This window comes from Solanum lycopersicum, chromosome 5 (assembly GCF_036512215.1).
Source record: "Solanum lycopersicum chromosome 5, SLM_r2.1".
Classification (NCBI taxonomy): Eukaryota; Viridiplantae; Streptophyta; class Magnoliopsida; order Solanales; family Solanaceae; genus Solanum; species Solanum lycopersicum.
In genome coordinates, this window is record NC_090804.1 from 59,853,705 (window position 1) to 59,874,466 (window position 20,762).

General features: G+C 34.9%; 1 long non-coding RNA gene across 1 annotated transcript; it reads left to right on the plus strand.

The window, feature by feature from the left end:
- Positions 1–15,988: 15,988 nt before the first annotated feature.
- On the plus strand, positions 15,989–19,283 carry LOC109120326 (uncharacterized). Its single transcript, XR_002027788.3, has 2 exons — positions 15,989–16,129; positions 18,984–19,283. It is a non-coding gene; the product is annotated as an uncharacterized lncRNA (long non-coding RNA).
- The last annotated feature ends 1,479 nt before the right edge of the window (positions 19,284–20,762 follow it).

Sequence of the window (20,762 nt, forward strand, 5' to 3'; positions counted from 1 at the left end):
GTAAACCCACTTAGAACATAACTCTTACTGTCTCAAGTTATCCTAAGCCCCAAGGTAAAACATGAAGAGATCGCCTATACAATCTCTTCACTACACATCCAAGTGATCCATAAGACTACCAACGACAAACATACTTCATTTCATTTAGCAAGTCAGCATTCAATACTAAAGACACTAGAGAAACATACATTGATTTAAGATTTCACATAAAAATCATCCTCCAAGAAAACCCCCAATTTACACTTAGTGCAATGTGAAAGTAGAATCTCATACTACCACTTCCACTTACTACTCCTTAGGGATAACCTTAGAATAGACACATCACATTAATATTAGGCTTTTTTCATACAAGTCATAACATAAATATGCTTCCTTGACAATAAACATAGAGTCACATTACTTTCATTTACATCATGAAATTACCAATTCATACATTTTATATAAGGACACACCAAGACTCCCTTCAAATGTCTATATGTACAATGGATAAGTAGCGTCCCATTCCACCACCTACCCTAAGTATTACACCCTTAAGACTACTTAGTTCATTTGCATACATTTGTGAGGGCTAGCTTTAACCGACATAGAACATGAGAGCAAGACGTGGAATCCCGATACTATCCTTACCGGATGAGGGATCCTATGGCCTAAGGTAGGGTCATATTCTTTATCCTTTAAATGGATTATCCAATAGATACACCTACGCGGGCGCATAGTTAAGGATAAGGAGATTGCTACTAAGTAGCTCATTTTCTACTAACGAGGAACACCCATCTCAAGAGGTACATTGGATACAATGTCTCTACTCATAAAGTGTACGCACCCCTTCTTCAAATCCCCTCGGTACTAAGCATAAATCCCCCACAGAGTCTTAAACATTCATTGACTATAGGTTAAGAGATAACTATTGAGCACCCCTTCTCAATTAACAAAAGGTATCCAACCTCCAACCTATTTTTGGAAACTTCATCGAGAATAGTGAGGTTTCCACTAAACACTTCATCTCAACTCACGAAGAGTGTTCAACCCAATATCCCCCCTTTTTCATACTTAGGAATAGTAGGGATGGTGTAGACATGTCATCTCTACTCTAGAATAGTGTCTACCCTACAATTCCCTATTTTCATTCATTGACTTCGTTCATGCATTCAAGAGTGTGTGTGTGTGTGTGTGAGTATATGTGAGCAAACCTTTCACATAATAGTCATCATTCATAACATTGATTTTATAGATATGCTCAAAACCCACATTCATCATAGTTCAGACATTACATACTTCACACATCAAATAAATACTTCATTAAGACATAAACCCTTAAAGGTACTCATTTCAACTACCTAAAACATATCATGCAAATGCGTATCAAAATCATCACTTCACTTCACATATTATGCCTACAAGGCTAATTTCACAATACACATATATCTTCATAAACTTCAATTAAACACCGCCACTAAAGGGGGACAATACCACTCTAGAGCATTTCATAATAAGGATTAAAAAACATAGCCAACTTCCAATTCATCCAAACTTTCACCACTATCCACAATTTATCCAACAATTTATCTTAGAATAGCCCTTAGGGCAGTAGCTAAAACTTAATAAAAACACCAACAAACAATATCTTTAACATTATTCTAATCATGCTCATTAAACCCATTCCATAAGCTAAAAATTGGTAACAAGAATAGACATGATTTCATTGGGGTTTTGACATAAAAATCATCATTTAAAGCTAAGAACAACTCATTTTAATCATCAAAATTTTTTTATGCCAAGACCCATACTTAGAGTCAAGAAATAAAAAAGTTTGAAGTTGGAATACTTTATTAAATCTCTTTTGAATGTCTCTTTGAATGAAAGAAGGTTCAAGGATGACTACCATACCTTAATATCAAGAAATCCACAAATTTGGGGACGAAAACGTGAAGAACTTGGTCCTCTTCCTTGGAGCTTGAAGCTTCTTCAATGGAGGTCTTTGGAGAAATTTGATTGTATCTTTAGGGTTTGAAATGATAGGTGAAATGAGGTTTAAAATGACCTAAATCAGTCCACAATGATCCACAAAGCTCCCAAAAGACCCCTACACCATTTGGACCCTTTTCAAAATTCAATTTTGACTTAAAAACAACGTAGCCAAATCAGGGACTGGGCTGTGTGCCGCGGAGAGACTTATGATTCTTGACTTTCAACATTTTGAGTCAATGAGCTTCGTGCTACAGGCACGTCGTGAGGTGGGCTTCAAAATCTTCCCTTGCACGCTGCCTTGGTTATCTCATTTGTCCAACATTTAGGTCCTTCTTATGGTCTCTTATGGTGGTCCCCAAGGAGTCGTACTCAAACGTTTTGACACCTGGTACATCCCTCTAGGTACTAGGGTCATCCCCACTATTTTTAGACACAAAACATGCACCAAAATCAAGGACATACTAGCAAATCCCAAGGCATATGTTCCGAACGTCTTGGACGTTGACCTCAAAACTTCACAAACTAACTTCCAATGCTAAAATATACTATTCTAAATCATTATCAACTCATGAATCACATGCAAAGATATAGTTTGATCTATTTCATTTTTAGGGTTGTTACACCCTTGAAGGGTAAATTGTAACCATTGAATCTTGAAGTATGGCCTTGAAGAAAATGTATGAATATAGCAATGTATAAGATTTATATATATATATGAATTGTTTGATCCACTTATCGTAAAGGTGCTTATTTGTGGTGTATGTTGAATTGTATATAGTGCTTTTATAGGAAGTATTATATCCACATGACTTGCAATATGATTGTATGAGTATACACACGTAATGAATAAATGAACTAATTAAATTACGATTGGTTCCATATCTAGTATAATAAATGTGGATGTTTTGAGTTGCATGGTCTATAAATCCTTGAATGCAATATATGAAGATTATGAATGATTATGATAATATGTACATGCTTATGAGCACTTTGAGAGAGAAGTGGTTATCATGATAATGTTGTTGTTATATCATATCAGGGACAATTAAACACACACTCCATGCTTAAATATGATTATGGTTTATCCATGGTGTCCATTGAAATATAGTTATGATATGCACCTTTACACATTATGAAATATGAAATTTACATGTCTATTATGATCCTATTGTGTTGATTGAAAGAGATTTCTCATGAAAACACTATGAATGTTGTGAAAGAATTTTTGACATGTATATTAGGATTCTAAAGGTGAAAGGTAGTTCTCACATTATTAAATCAATGAAGTATGTTATGAATTGTATTGAATGAAGGATAAAGTATTCCTTCACACATGTAGATACAATCTAAATACTATTAATGTATATGTTTGGGAAAATGCTTAGCACCGAGAAGATATAGAAGTCTTTTACAAATGGTCTCATGAGATGGAAACTCTCTCGCTATTCAGGCTGGGTTTTTAGAAGCAATCTCTCTATCCCATAACTATGTGCTGGCATATGTATTAGCTAGTGGATCCATACTAAAGCTACATATGTTAGTTCTACCTTAAGCAACTAGGAAAACTTTTTTCGGTGTGGGTTCATATGTCGCCGGATTCTATTTATCTCACATGGTCTATATCGGTTAAGTTTATATTCCCTCTAATGAACAAGAATATAAATTATGAATAGGAAAGTGAGTTATATTCTATTGTTCCTCAAAGGGTTACTTAGTATGAGTGGTAGTATGGGATGTCATTAATGCATAGCACAAGTGAACTTTGAGAATAGTCATTGTATTTGTTCTCTTATGTTTATGTACTATGAATATGCATTATGTTTATGTACTATTAATATGTATTATGTTTATGCAATATGAATATGCATTATGTGATGTGCTATGAATATGAAGTATGTCTATGTTCTATCAATATGAAGTATGTTTATGAATTATGAATATGTACATGATTATGAATGTCAATTTACTATGTTTATGAACTATGGATGATACTAATGTATGATATGTATTAGAATGGTATTCCAAAGATGGTACTTAGTGTCGACAGGGTTATGGGACCTTATCTACATATGACACAAGTGCAATCTAGGATTACTTATGTGGTTATGCTATTATGTCTCATACGTACACTATTAAGGATGTTGACTTAATGCCTAATGAATGATGGTACTCTATATTAAGTTAATATAGAATGTTTACTCATGTAATTTATTTAATAGTGTATGCCTTGGTTTAAGTTGTATTATGAGTTACTTCCTTTTCTAGACATGGTGATTATAAATGTGCGTAGTCTAGGGTGATTTTTTGGAATACTTAGAGTGAAATTTACTATAGGATGCTACTCATTCATTGCAGAAGTGTGATTTAGAGTTGTCCTTAGAGGATGGTCTTAATGTGTTTATGTGAAAAATATTATGTTTATTATTCTTATGAATATGTTTTGTCCAAAGCTTGTGTGTTGAATATGTCCTAATGTGAAGATATAATTAGTATGTTGATTTGTTTGGAGATTATGCCTAATATCCTCTTAATTATGAAGTTTAACCAAAATTACATATGCATGACTTTCAAACGATATATCCCTATCTAAGCATGTTTTTTCATGGTATTATACTTAGTACTTGATTGTGCTAACCCATATTTCTTCTACTTTTTCCTACAACTGTAGGTTTTGGCAAGAGATAGATTTCTATAGATTCAAGATCTTGGGAAGAGTTCCACATGACCAAGTATATATCCTCATTATTTGGGGACAAGTATTTATAAGTTTCATGTATTTAATTTGTAATAGGTTATGTCTATTTTAGTTTAAGTCTTTTGATTGTGAAGGGTCGTGACCCTATCTTTAGATTCCATGTTTTGATTAGATTGCCATGTGAGATGTAGGCTTCCACTATGATTTTAAATGTCGTGTTATTGAAGTAGGATTTGTAAAGTTCTAATTCCTTTTCATCTCTCCTTATGATTGAATGATATGAGGCTTGTATAAGACCTCTTTGAGATTGATTACTCCACATTATGACTAGGGGGTGCTCTCTGGTCGTGAAAAACATGGTATCAGAGCATAAGGTTTTGGAATGGTTTTTAGGGTTTATGTCTCACAAGACACGTCTAGTAGAGTGTTGTTCATTGGTGTGATTTGCAACACATCTATGATCAAGAGACTACAAGACGTTAGGAAGTTTCACTTTCTTCATTACTTTTTGTCTCGTGTCATAGAGCTTAACTTTCTAAGATCTTTCTTTTATTCCTTGTCCGACGGTCTTCTAGATGTGACTACTTGAGGGGATAATGCTTCAAGGATTGAGGGAGAAAAAGGTAAGTGGAGATGCTTTTATGGTAATGTGGCTAGATAGGCAAGAAATGTTATGCTAGATAGGCAAGAAATGTTATGGTAGAATGAAATCTTTGGTTTGGATGAGTTGTTTTATGGTTATGTGTTATGTTGGTAGAAGGTCATGATGAAGTTTTAAGGTTTGTTGAAAAGATTTGAGGAATAGTGGTGTTAAGTGATGCCTAGAGATTGTGCGAATAAACTTCTTTAAAGGAGAGTACAAATGTAAATTAACTTTGTATAGAATCATCTTGAGTGATGAGAGTAAAGATTTAAGTGATGACTTTTTTCGGCGTTAGAACTAAAGGAAGTGATGTTGCAAAGAGTTTGTGTAGGTGTAACACCCCGCATCTGAAACTGACCAAAAATCAGTCTTTTAGAAAATCTGTAGTACAGTCAAAGGTTTCCATCGATTAACCATAGCCTAACCCACGGTCCGTTCTACACATCCATCGATTGAGCCCTCAAAATCTCAGCCCAGAAAAATTTAACTAAGTGTCAAATGACGGACGGACCTACGATGCATAGGTCAGACTACGGTTTGTATTTTGTGTCCGTCAAATCGACACCCCATTCACCTACTCTCTGATATGAACCACGATTGACCATCACAGACCGTCGTTCGATCTATGTTCCATAGGAATAGCCATAGGTGGAAATTAACAGACAATTAGCGGGAAATGAAGTTGGGTAAACTTCAATTGGTCATAACTCTTAGCCCAAAATGAATTAGGTGTCCCATGACATACCCACAGATCGATAATTGAATTAGCTTTCCATACCCACCAATCTTGTTTAACATAGACCTCAGAGTAAATATTTATGCCCATTTTAGTAAAGGCGTGTCGAACAAGCTCAATCTACGGACCTAAACGACGGACCATCGATTGAACGACTGTCCGTCAGTCCAGGTTGTTGTTTGGTCTGACAACAATTAACTTAAGGGTGTTTTTGTATTTTCCCACTTTGTTTAAACCGTAAGATACATCGTTTTGACCCTAAATCATCAGATTTTAGTTAGTTTAAGCTTAGAAACATAACTAAAACTTACAAAAGTCAAATTATTAAATCAAAACATAGAAAATTAGAAGCAAGAAAGTAGAAAAGGGTCAAGAACCCTAGTTCAAGAAAGCAGCAAGTTTCCAGCAGCTGCCGCCCCAAAATCTAAGTATTTCTCCGTGAATTTCATCACCAGGGATGTGAGATTTCATTAGTGGGTTCCTTTCACCCATTATATCCCTAGTTTTCAGTCAGTTCTTGATTTTTTTAATCATGATTAAACCTAGGGTTTCAAGAATTACAACACATCATCATAAAAGTTAAATATATGTTCAAAATCAGATTCCATATTATTATTCAGTTTATCGCATGAAATTTAGAACCCTAGACATGTATTTCTTTTATTCTTTAAATACACAAGCTAGGTTAGATATTTCAGTTATTTAGTTATACATGCCTCAGTTATTAATGCATTATTATCAGATTGAATGTTGCATTCTCAGTTTGCATATTCAATGTTATGGAATCAATTGGTCATTACTTTTCAGTTATCTCAATATTCAGTATATCATGTTTAGATTACTATACTTGCTTTCGTGCTGGTTCAGTTATGTTTTATTTCAGTTTTACACTATCCTACCTGATCAGTTGCTTCAAGTTCTTATACATATGTGCGCTACATATTTTCTTGATGTAGGTTCAGGTTCTCAGCATCCAGATCACGCATAGATTGATTTCTGATCGCCAGTTCGGCAGATTCAGTGGTAAGTTCTCATTCTCCGAGGACAACAGTCATGAGTTTAATGTCAGTCTTTTAGTCATTTAGTTTCAATTTTTGCTAGACTTAGCTGGGGCTTATCCCAGTATTTCTATCCCGATTTAGAGGCTATTTTTAGACAAAGTTAGTTTCAGCTTAGTACTGAGTTAATATTTCCTTTGTATTAAACTCATTAGTTTTTATATATCTCATATTTAACATATGGGTATTTCCCCATTTTTTCATTTTAAGAATGATTTTGCTTCTGCAACGTTTATGTTCTTTAGTATGTTCATGATCATGCCAACACGGTTAGCTTGGGATCACTTGTGGTCCTAGATTTTGTGTCCACATCTCGGGGTTAGCTCGGGGCATGAAAAAACATGGTATCAAAGCACTAGGTATAAATGTCTTAGGATGTCTCAAAAGACACACTAAGTAGAGTCCTTGTCATGGGTGTGAAGTGCACACCATCTAATGAGAAGGAGGCTACAAAGTATTTTAGGAAAACTTCACTTTCTTGTTATTGTTATAGTCCATAAGGTATGATCTTATTCCATTCTAACTTGATTTTCTACATTTTAGATCATGCCTTCTCGTAGAGCTAACGCTAGGAATGGGAATGCCAGGAATGCAAATGCAACTTCTCTAGTCCCAAATCAAGAAGTCTCGAATGCTCAGTTCAGGAATGCCATATAGATTTTGGTTAAGAGTATGACTAACAAAAAAATTGGGTTCATGCTAATATAAATGAAAATGGTGGATAAGTAGAAGCAAGGGTCCTTGACTTTGTTAGCATGAATCCACCTGCTTTCTTAGGATCACAAACAAATGAGGATCCTCAGAATTTCTTGGATGAGTTCAAGAAGATCTTTGAGGTAATGCAAGTCACTGAGAATGATGGGGTTGAGTTGGCATCATACAAATTGAAGGATGTTGCTCATATATGGTACACTCAATGGAGGAAAAATAGGGGTACAGATGTAGCTACTATTACATGGGATTGCTTTAGTGAGACCTTTTTGGACAGTTTTTTCCCAATAGAGTAAACATGACGGTCCAACAATATGAGTTGAAGTTTAACAAAATCTCCAGTTATGCTCCTCACATGGTTGCTGATCCAATGGCTCAGATGAACAGGTTCTTGTATGGAGTATCGGCTTTGGTGAAAATCAAGTACAGAAATGCTATGTTAGTGGGGGATATGAACATCTCTAGGCTTATGACTCATGCTCAGCAGGTTGAGGGTGATAAGTTTAGAGAACAAACTAAGGAGAATAAGAAGGCTAGGACTGGGAACTATGAATATTCTCAGCAGAAATCGGGTGGTGGAAGTCTCTTCCAGAGTCCCCAAAATTTTTAGCACCAGACCCTTGGTCAGCTAGTGTTCCATCCTCTAAGAACAGGTTTGACCAGAGGGTAGAGCTCCAGACTCTAAGTCTCAGGGAAGTTTTTCAGGCACCAATTCTTTCCCCACTTGCACTAAGTGTGGTAAAAACCATCTGGGCGAGTGTCTCACAGGAAAAGAAGGATGCTTTGGGTGGGGCCAGTTTGGTCATAGGTTGACGAATTTTCCTTCTAGACAGGGTCAAGGAGGTGGAAATGGTACATCTCAGTATACAACTTCATCATCTCTAGCAACACACCAAACTCAATAGGGTAACTTATCTGGTACAAGTGGTAGTTAGTTGAAGAACAAGATGTATGCTCCTCAGGCTTGCCAGGATCAGGAAGGTTCCCCTTATGTAGTCATTGATACATAACGAGTCTTTGACATGATGTTTATGCATTGTTAGATCCAGAAACACTCTTAGAAATTTTCTCAGTCTCTACTCCAATCGGTGACCCAATTATCGCTAGACGGGTATACAGAAGTGCCCTGTCATAGTATTCAGAGCGTCACCTTAGTAGATCTTGTAGAGTTAGAAATGGTAGACTTCAATGTCATTCTAGGCATGCATTTATTATATTCCTGTTATGCATCAGTCAAGTGTATAACTATGATTGTTCGTTTTAAGTTTCTAGATGAGCCAATCTTAGAATGGAAGGGTAGTAGCTTAGCGCCTATGGGTGTTTTCACTTCTTACCTTAAGGCCACAATGATGATATCTAAGGGTTATCTCTACAATCTAGTTTAGGTTAATGATTCAATCTCTGAAACCCCAACTTTTGAGTCAGTTCTAGTAGTTTGTGAGTTTTCAGAAGTATTTCAAGAAGATCTTTCTGAAATCCCTCCCGAAAGGCAAATCGACTTTGAAATTGATCTCCTTCCAAATACCCAGCCTATTTCTATTCCTCCTTACATAATGGCTCCAGCAAATCTTAAGGATTTGAAAGAGTAATTAAAAGACCTTTTAGATAAGGGCTTCATTAAATCTACTATTTCACCATGGGGTGCACCAATGTTGTTCGTAAAGAATAAAGATGGATCTCTCAGAATGTGCATGAATTATATATAGTTGAACAAGGTCACAATCAAGAATAAGTATCCCATCCCTAGGATTGATGACTTTTTTTACCAAATGAGGGTGCTAGATATTTCTCAAAGGAAGACCTCAGATCGGGTTATCATCAATTTAAATTCAGAGATGGTGACATTACGAAAACGACCTTAAGAACTCGGTATGGTCATTATAAATTTGTATTTAAGTCATTTGGACTAACCAATGCTCCTACAACTTTCATGGATTTGATGAATATAGTGTTCAAACAGTACTTGGACTTGTTTGTTATCGTCTTAATTGATGATATCCTCATTTAATCTAGGAATAAGGAAGAACATCCAAGTCATTTGATAATTCTTCTACAAAATCTTAAGGATTGCCATTTATTCGCTAAGTTTAGCAAATGTGAGTTCTGGATGCAATCTGTTGTTGTCCTTGGTCACATCGTATCAAGCGAAGGGATCCGAGTGAATTCACAAAATATAGAAACAGTGAAACAATGGCCCAAACTTACCTCTGCTACAGATATCAGAAGTTTCTTAGGTCTAGCGGGTTATTACAGAAGGTTCGTGGAAGAATTTTCATCCATAGCCTCTTCATTGACTAGGTTGACTCAAAAGATAGTCAAGTTCCAATGTTAAGATAATTGTGAGAAAAGCCTTGTAGAATTGAAAACTAGATTGACTACAACTCCTGTCTTGACTCTACCATAAGGTTCAGATATGTATGTGATATATTGTGATGCATCCAGAGTGTTTCTAGGTTGTGTGTTGATGTAGCGAGATAAGGTTATATCTTATGCCTCTAGACATCTTAAAGTTCATGAGAAGAACTATCCAACTCATGACCTCGAGCTTACAGCAGTGGTGTTTGCACTGAAGATCCGGAGACACTACTTGTATAGTATTCACGTAGATATGCTCACTAATCATAAGAGCCTTCAATATGTGTTCACCAAGAAAAAGTTAAATCTTTTCTAGAGGAGATGACTTGAGCTCCTTAAGGATTATGATATGAATGTGCATTATCATCTTGGTAAGGTGAATATAGTAGCAGATGCTTTTAGCAGATTATCTATGGGTAGTGTAGTGCATGTTGAAGAAGAAAGTATGAAACTAGTGAAGGATGTTCACAAGCTTGCTTGATTAGGAGTTCACCTTATGAGCATATCCGACAGTGGTGTGACAATTCAAAATGGGGTAGAATGTTCTTTGGTAGTCGAGTTTAAGGAAAAGTAAGACAGTAATCCAATCTTGCTTGAACTGAAGTGTGCAATCCACAATCAGAGAGTGGAGGTTTTCTCTAAGGGGAGATGGTGTAATTCTCTACCAGGGTAGATTGTGTGTTCTCGATATGGGTGAGGTGAGAAAGAATATCCTTGCATAAGCCCATAACTCCAGATATTCTATTCACCCAGGTGCCACTAAGATGTACTGTGATTTGCGGGAAGTCTATTGATGAATGAAATGAAGAGGGATAATGAAGATTTTATGAGTAGGTGCTCCAATTGCCAGAAAGTAAAGATAGAACATCAGAAACCATGAGGTATGAATCAAGAGATTGATATTCTTACTTGGAAGTTGGGTGTGATCAATATGGATTTCATCACAGGGTTACCTCGTACTCCCACACAGCATGACTCCATTGGCTTTAGTTGATGGGATGACTAAGTCTTCTCGCTTTTTGGCGGTCAAGACTACAGATTCAGTAGAGGACTATGCCAAGATTTACATTAATGAAATCGTGAGATTGCATGGGGTTTCTTTGTCTATAGAAGTCCTCAATTTACCTCTCATTTCTGGAAGTCTTTTCAGAAGGGTCTTACTACTCAAGTGAACCTTAGCACAACATTTCATCACAGACTAATGGAGAGGCAGAGCGTACCATTTAGACCTGGAGGATATGTTGAGAGCTTGTCTAATCTATTTCAAAGGTTGTTGGGATGATCACCTTTCTCTTATTGAGTTCGCCTATAACAATATATACTATTCCAACATTCAGATGGCCCCTTATAAGGAACTGTATAGGCGTAGATGTAGATCTCCTGTTGGTTGGTTTGAAGTAGGTGAAGCAACATTAATAGGGACATATTCAGTCCTTCATGCTATGGAGAAAGTGCAACTCATTAGAGAGAGACTTAAGAGAGTCCATAAGGGAACTAGAGTTTCCAAATTGATAACTGGGTTTTCCTGAAAGTCTCACCTACGAAAGGGGTGATGAGATTTGGCGAGAAAGGAAAGCTCAGTCATAGATATTTAGGCCCTTACAAGATCTTGAAAAGGGTTGGCAAGGTGACATATGAGATAGAGTTGCCAGCAGAATTAGCAGTAGTGCATACGGTCTTTCACATCTCACTCTTGAAGAAATGTGTGGTTGATCCAGCCTTTGTAGTGCCATTTGAGAGTGTGGCGGTGAAGGATAGTCTTTATTATGAGGATATACCAGTTTAAATTCTTGAACGTTAGTCTAGAAGGTTGAGAAATAAAGAAGTTGCTTCAGTAAAGGTTTTGTAGAGGAGTCAGTCCATAGAGGGAGGTACTTGGGAAGCATAAGGAGTCATGAAAGCCAACTATCCTCACCTCTTTCCTTCCGATTCCACTCCAACTTGAGGTAATTGTTCCTTTTCAGTTTTCCAGTCGTTCATGCATGAATTCAATCTTACAATCATGTTATATTAGTTTGTACTTATATTTTCAGTGTATTTGCATGTTATCATAACTCAATTCAATCCGAAAGTTAGTTCTATGTGTTTAGTAGTAGGGTTTGTAGGACTCTCCCTCTATGTCACCTAATTTAGTCTTCATTCAAGAATGAATGTTCCCAAGAAGGAGATAGTGTAACACCCCGTATCTGAAAGAGACCGAAAAACAACTTTTAAGAGAATCTGCAAGTGCAATTGACGGTTTACATCGACGGTCTGTAACCTGACCAATGGGCCGTCCTGTACATCTATCGATTGAGTCAGAAACCACCAAAATCTCAGCCCAGAAAAATTTGACGAAGTGTCAAACGAAGTACGGACCTACGGGCCATAGTCTGTGTCCGTCGATCAACACCTCATTCACCCACTCTCTGATATGAACCATGGTTGACCAGCACGGACCGTCGTTTGATCTATGGTCCATAGGTTTAATCGTAGGTGGAAAATAACAGACAGTTTGAGGGGAAATATAGTTGGGTCAACTTCAATTGATCATAACTCTTAGCGCAAAATGAATTAGGCGTCCCATTACCGAAACATAAATAATTGAGTTACCTTTTCATATCCACCAACCTTGCTAAAATCAAACCTCCGAGTAAAATGTCATGTTCATTTTAGTAAAGGTTTGTCAAAAATACCGAACCTAAGGACCCAAATGACAGACCGTCACTCCAGAACATCGTTTGGCCCAACATCAATTAACTGAGGGGTCTTTTGGTCTTTTCCCACTTCATTTAAACCCTAAGATACGTGGTCTTGAACCTAAATCATCAAATTTTAGCAAGTTTAAGCCTAGAAACATTCCTAAAACTTACCTAAGTCAAATCATTAAATCAAAACATACAAAATTAGATGCAAGAAAGGAGAAAAAGGTCCAGAACCCTAGTTCAAGAAAGCCGCAAGTTTCCAGTAATTCCAGCCGCAAAATCTAAGTATTTCTCCATGAATTTCATCACCAGGCATGTGGAATTTCACTAGTAGGTCCTTTCACCCATTAGATCCATAGTTTTCAGTCTGTTCTTGACTCTTGTATCCTGATTAAACCATGGGTTTCTAGAATTACAACAAATCATCATAAATTAGTTAATGTTTGTTCCAAATCAGATTTCCATGTTATAATTAAGTTTATTGCATGAATTTCAGAACCCTATCTATGTACTTCTTTAGTTCCTTAACTATACAGGCTAGGTCAGATATTTCAGTTATTAAGTTATACATGCCTTAGTTATTAATGTATCATTATCAGATTAAATATTGCATTCTCAGTTTGCATGTTTAGTTTTGAGCTATCCACTATTTACAAATATTCATACATAATCAGTTAACTTCATAAATCAATGGGAGTAGCATAATAACAAATTGGACTAGGGTTTAGCGTACCCAATTAGTCCCAGAACTATTTAGCAAGTATGTTGCAAGTCCTCTCTGTGGGCAATCAATTTAGTGATCATGCCATCATGCCTTATACCTTTCGCATGGTATATTGGGTCCTCTCTATGGGGCGTTTACATCGAACTCCACATTTAGCTCATGTGGATTCATTATCCATTATTAGTAGCTCCCATAGTTCATTCAGACTGTATTGCATTGACCATTTATCAGTATATTCATAATTCAGTTTTAGCATGTTATAAATTGGTCATTGAAATCAGTTATCTCAGCAATCAGTATATCATGTTTAGATTACTATACATGCTTTCGTGCTTGTTTAGTTATGTTTTATTTTAGTTTTACTTTGTTCTACATTCTCAGTACCTTCAAGTACTGACCTATACATGTGCTACATCTTCTCGTGATGTAAGTTCAGGTTCTTAGTATCCATATCACGCATATATCGATTCCTGATCGCCAGTTCAACAGATTCATTAGTGAAGCCTCATTCTTCGAGCACAATTGTCACTAGTTGATTTCAGTCTTTTAGTCATTTAGTTTCATTTTTTTCTAGACTTAACAGGGGCTTGTCCCAGTATTTCTAGTCTAGTTTAGAGGCTATTTTCAGACAGTTTTATCTTAGTATTGAGTTAATATTTCCTTTGTATTAAACTCATCAATTTTCATATATCTCAGATTTAGCATATGGTAATTTCCGCATATTTTTATTTTAAGTATGATTTAGCTTCTACAACAGTTTATGTTCTTTAGTATGCTCAGGATAGTGGCTATAGGGTTATCATAAGATCACTTGTGGTCCTAGGTTCCATGTACGCATCTTGGGGGTAGATCGGGGCGTGATATTAGGCTTAACCTAAGTGTAGAATAATGTGCTTAGATGGTATCATTGAATGTCCTTGATGTTATAAATTAGGCTTTCTTGATAATCTCACATTAATAGGTGTAGTGATTTCATGAGTCTAGTCGAGATTTGGTATGCATGTGAGACCTTGAGTGGTATCTGTAAGGCTGTTTGTGAGCAAGAGTTCTTATATGAGAACCTCTCTAATTTTGAAGTACCAATTAGGATCGTAGACAGCTAACTCACGAAATAGAATAATAAAAAAAGTGCTTCCATAAGAATGTAGATGATTGGTATTTAGTAAAGGGTTTTAGCTAAAGATGCTTAATTGGGAGGCCAAGGGACAATTAGATGTACCAATATCATTATGTTCCCTTATATTCCTCCTCTAACTCAAAGATAACAAGTTTACTTTGACTCATTTTATGATAAGGAGTCTAGGTTGATATATGTCCTGGAGTTTTTTTGTCCCTTAGAGTTACCCTTGTTAACTTTGGTAGGGTTTGGAAGCATGATCATTAGACCTCTATTGTGTTTAGGTTATAAAAAGTCTTGATAATTCTTTGGTTTTATGGAAAGGAGTAGTATTTGAGGTTTTAGTAAAGGAGTTTACTCCCAAATGGGAGATCATGTGCTTATATATCAACTTTTATTTAAGAAAATTTCGATATTCTCGTCCGTTTCTTCTATTCCTATGAAAGCTTGAGACTAAGAGTATCCTTTTTGACATGTTCCATGTCTAGGAGTTATGAGTAATTTAGAGATTTCCATTATCTCCTTATAATATGCATGTTTTTGAAGATTCTTATTTTGCTTAAAGTTATTTATTCATGATTTACATATTCCTCATGTTGATATGTATCTAGTATAAGTTAACTATGTGCTTAATGAGTTCAAATGTTGATCATGATTATATAGTATTTTGTGAAGAGTTGTGTAATTTTCTTTATGATGAGAAGATGAGCATGATGTGAGTTGGAGAAGATAGTCCTTCCAAATAAATATGAAATGAGAAATGTTGATGATTTGATTAATAATGAGTTTGTAGATATAGTTCCTACATTTTTGTGTTGGATTGAGCTTATTGATATGGGGTTGATGTTTCCTCCTAGTTTTGTACATTGTTTGTAATGTTGCACGCATTATAGTCTTCCATTCTTGAGCTATTCCCTGAATGTTTTTAAAATGTCATTCGAGGACTAATGATTTTAAGTAAGTGGTGGGTAATGTAACGACTCGCAAAATAATAGGTTGAACTAGAGACAAACATATGAACCTTACAAGTTTATGTATAAATAAGAGAATTAAAGAGGTCAAAAAATTGGCTAAGTATAAGTTTAAAGGAGGGTTCAAGGCTAGTGAACCACTTCAAGGACCTAAAATATTTTCTTAAACATTTTCTTAAATTATTTTGGCAAAGTCCATATGTGGAAGGACGTTTCATAAATATTATTTAAGTTTAATTGGAAAGTGGGTATGTTCAATATTATTTCTAAATAACTATATAATGGATTTTATATAAAAATATCCCTCAAATAAACAATTTCACAAATACCCACTTCAAATCAGAAAGTTTATCTTCCTCCAATATTTCTCTCTCTAAACTCAAGGAAGAAAAAGAAGCCATGGACGCTGAATTTGGGGATTTCAAAAGAGTTTATTCATCAATTTTATTCAAGGTTTCTAACTATAGGTATGGTGATCCTTCGTACTTGATCAATCTTTCTTTTATGGAGTCCAATAAAAAAGGTTTTCAAAGTCTTTCAAAGATCAAAATCCTATTATCTAATCTAAGCATGTGTTCATTGATAAAACATTTTCAAAGCAATCATATTGATAAAATTAAGGTTTGACTGATGACTATGAGTTGATTTTACGTTGAATTTCTTCAAGAACCCATGATTTCCTCTAAACTCCTAAATTGGTTGGAAATTGGCTGATTATGGATGTGTAATGAATAGTAGGTATTTATATGTAGTTAGTTTATGGATTCATGTCATTAATTATGTGTTATTATAGATAATTATTGTTGTATTGGTGTATTAAATAGTTAATGTATGGGAACCTTCGTTCATGCAATTTCTTTCTCCATGACCCTCCAACTCAAATTTCGAAATTGGGTAATTCTTCAAAAGCAAGAGTTTTCGATCTAACCATGGGTCCTTCCTAAAATGAATATCTGTGAGTTAATTTCTTTATATTATGAATGATTATATTTTTAATGGTTATTTTTGTGATAGATTCCCCATGAACTCATGTGCTTCCCCATGACCCCAATTTTATGAAATTGTGATGGATAAGTTGATGCAATATGAATGTTTAGAATTGTATCTATGTCAATTTAGTCAATTATTATTGTTATATTCATGCTTAATGTATTAATACTAAGTGTGATTGCACGATATGAGTTATGAACCTTGAAGGGAAAATTGTAAGCGTTGAATCTTAAAGTATGGTCTTGAAGGCAATGTATGAATACATCTATGTTTAACATTCATATATATATATATATATATATATATATATATATATATATATATATATATATGAGTTGTTTGGTCCACTTTTGGTAAAGGTGGTAACTTGTAGTGCATGCTTAATTGTATATAGTGTTTTTGTGGAAGGATTATACCCACATGACTTGAAATATAATTTTATGAGTATACACTTGCAATGAATGAATGAACTAATTGAATTACGATTAGGTCCGTGTATAGTATAATGAATATGAATGTGTTGAGTTGCATGGTTTATAAATCCTTGAATTCAATTTATGAATATTATGCATGATTGTGATAGTAATACATGATTATGAACACTTTGAGAGGGAAGTGTCTATGATGATAATGTTGTTGTTTTTCCATAGAAGGGAACACACTCCATGCATAAATTTGATTATGGTATATCTATGGTATCGATTGAAAGTATAGTTCTCAAATTTACATTTACACATTATAAAATATGAAATTTACATGTCTATGATGTAACTATTGTGTTGATTGAAAGAGATTTCTCATGAAAACACTATGAATGTATGTAAAAGCATATTTCATATGTATATTAAGATTCTAAAGAAGAAAGACAGTTCTCAGCTTATTGATTCATAATCTATGTTATGAATTGTATTGAATGAAGGCTAAAGTATTCCTTCACACATGTAGATACAATCTAAATACTATTAGTGTATCAGTTTGGGAATAATTCTTAGCACCAAGTGAATATGGAAAATGTGGTAGAGACTCTCCTGATAGTTAGGTCAGGTCTTCTACATATGATCTCTTGAGGTGGAAACTCTCCCGCTAGTCAGGCCGGGTTTTTAGAAGCAATCGCATTATCCCATAACTATTGTCCTAATAGGTATTAGCTGGTGGATCCACACTAAAGCTAAATATGTTAGTTCTACCTTGGGCAAGTAGGACACATTTTTTTGGTGTGGGGTCATATGACACCGGATTCCATGTAGCTAACATGGTATATGTCGTTTAAGACTATATTCCTTCTAATGAACAAGAATATAAATTATGAATACTAAAGAGATTTATAAGCTATGGTTACTCAAAGGGATTACTTAGTATGAGTGGTAGTGTAGGATTTCATTAATGCATAACACGAGTGGACTTTGAGAGTAGTCATGCAGTGTTCCTCTTATGTTTATATACTATAAATATGTGTTATATTTATGTACTATGAATATGCATTATGATATGTACTATGAATATGTATTATGTTTATGCACTATAAATATGCATTATGCTATGTGCTATGAATATGAAGTATGACTAAGTGCAATGAATATGAATTATGTTTATGAATTATGAATATGAACATGACTATGAATGTCTCTTTACTATGTGTATGAACTATGGTGAGACTAATGTGTGATAGGTATTTGCATGGTAGTCCAAAGATGGTACTTAGTGTAGGCAGGGTTATGAGACCTTATCTACATATGGCACAAGTGCGATCTAGGATTACTTATGTGGTTATGCTATTATGTATTATGAGCATGCTATTAAGGATGTTAACTTAATGCCTAATGAATGATGGTACTCTTAATTAAGTTAATATAGAATGTTGAATTATATAATTTATGTAATAATGTATGTATTGCTTGGGTTGTATTACTAGTTACTTTCTTGTCTAGACTTAATGATTATGAATGTGCCTTGTCTAGGGTGACTTTAAGGAATACTTAGTGATAGTAGTATTATGGGATGCTACTCATACATTGCACAAGTATGATTTAGAGTTGTCCTTAGGGTATGGTCTTAATATGTTTATGTGAAGAATGTAATGTTTATTATTCTAATGAATATGAATTATCCAAAGATTGTATGTTGATATGTCCTAATGTGAAAATATGATTAGTATATTCATGTGTTTTGGAGATTATGCCTAAGATGCTCTTAATTATGAAGTTTTACCAAAATGACATATGCATGACTTTCAAATGAAATTTCCCTTCCTAAGCATGTTTTTGCATGGTAATCATACTTAGTACTTAATTGTGGATCCAATATTTCTTCTACTTTATACTACAAGTGTAGGTTTTGGCAAGAGATAGAGTTCTGTAGATTCAAGGGCTTGGGAAGAGTTCTCCAAGACCAAGTGTATGTCCTCATGATTCGGGTACAAGTATTTAGAAGTTTCTTGTAATTAATTTGTAATAGGTTATGTCTAGTTTTGTTTAAGTCTTTCGATTGTAAGGGTCGTGACCCTATCTTTAGGTTCCATGTCTTGGTTAGATAGCTATGTGAGATGTAGGCTTCCACTATAATTTTAAATGTTGTGTTCTTGAAGTGAAGGGTTTTGAATGAAAAGTTTTAATTCCTTGTCCTTTTTCCTTATGATCAAATGTTATGAATTCTATAAGTCTTGTATAAGACCTCTTCTAGGTCGACTACGCCATGTTACAACTAGGGGCTGCTCTCAGGTCGTAATAGATTTTTCCTAAACTCTTTTTGATTTAGAAACCCCACACAAAATCATCAAAAACCCATACTATCTCCATCCCAAATCATAACTCGTACAAAGATCCTCAACTCAAGAAACTCCATTGTTAAATAATGAACAACAATTAAGATCCGATCAAGAATCTCTTAACATAAAGACTTCGTGGATAAATGATAAGTCCATCACTATGGAAAGTCGTAGTACCTAGAATAACGATGTTCTTGGCAAATTGTGCAAATCTTAAAGAGTGCTAGAACATAGCCTGTTTCTCCTCTTAAACCTCACTATAATTTCCAAGGTTATTCATAAAGACTTCGTGGACGAATGATAAGTCCATCACTATGGAAAGTCGTACGTATCTAGAAATAATGATGTTCTTGGCGAATTGTGCAAATATTAAAGAATGCTAGAACTTAGCCCGTTTCTCCTCTTAAACCTCGCTCTAAATACCAAAATTATTTGAATGTGAATGTGGGATTTAGTATCTGATTAAACCCTTAATTGATTCAGGAAAAATGTGCTAAGGCAAGTGGGAAAAGGAAAAGACAAAAATACCCTTTTCTAAAATAGATGGAATGCCTTAAATAGAGAGGCATCACTCAAGCAGCCATAATGTTTTACACGACTCCAAATTTATCAAAATTTGTGGAGTTGGAAAGGGGACTCAAAGTCCATTGATTTTATAGGTCACGCGCAACCTAACTCTTTATCTGCTAAAAGATATGGTTATTTAAAGTTGATCCAAAACTAAAAACTAATGGTTAACTTGTACGAACGTCTACTTAGTTATTTCGAAGTTTAAGGTGTTACATGGGAGTCTTAACACTTCTCTACTCTGTCATTTTTCCAAAGGAAGTTATTTTTTGAGTTTCCCTTCCTTAGAAATAAGTGGGCTTATTATGTTTTAAAAAATTGTACTTATTTTTTTTTGTGTGTTGAAGTATTTCACTGAGATGGAATATGCCTTTTATGTATGTGTCCACTATGTGTTGTGTATATATAAACGTAAATAATTTTTCGGACTTAAATGTGAATTGTTAAGTGAGGAGAACAAAGCTGCCATTATAAGGACAACTCTACAAAACTTGTTTGCTATATCCTTGAGTTATTATTACACTGGAAACAATGATGGTACTCCATATAACTTGAATCTTTCATGCAAATATTATCTTGTTATTACACATATTAATATGCCCTTAATTTCAAATCTTTTAACTAGTGCAACTGCAGTTAAAAATAAAATGGGGGCTAATAATAAAAAGAAGAGGCCCACTTTGATATGGAAGATCGGGAAGAAAAGAATGGTTGGTGAATGACTGGAAACTGTTCAAATGATCTAGACTTCAATAGTAAGAAAGAGAGTAGTTGTCTAG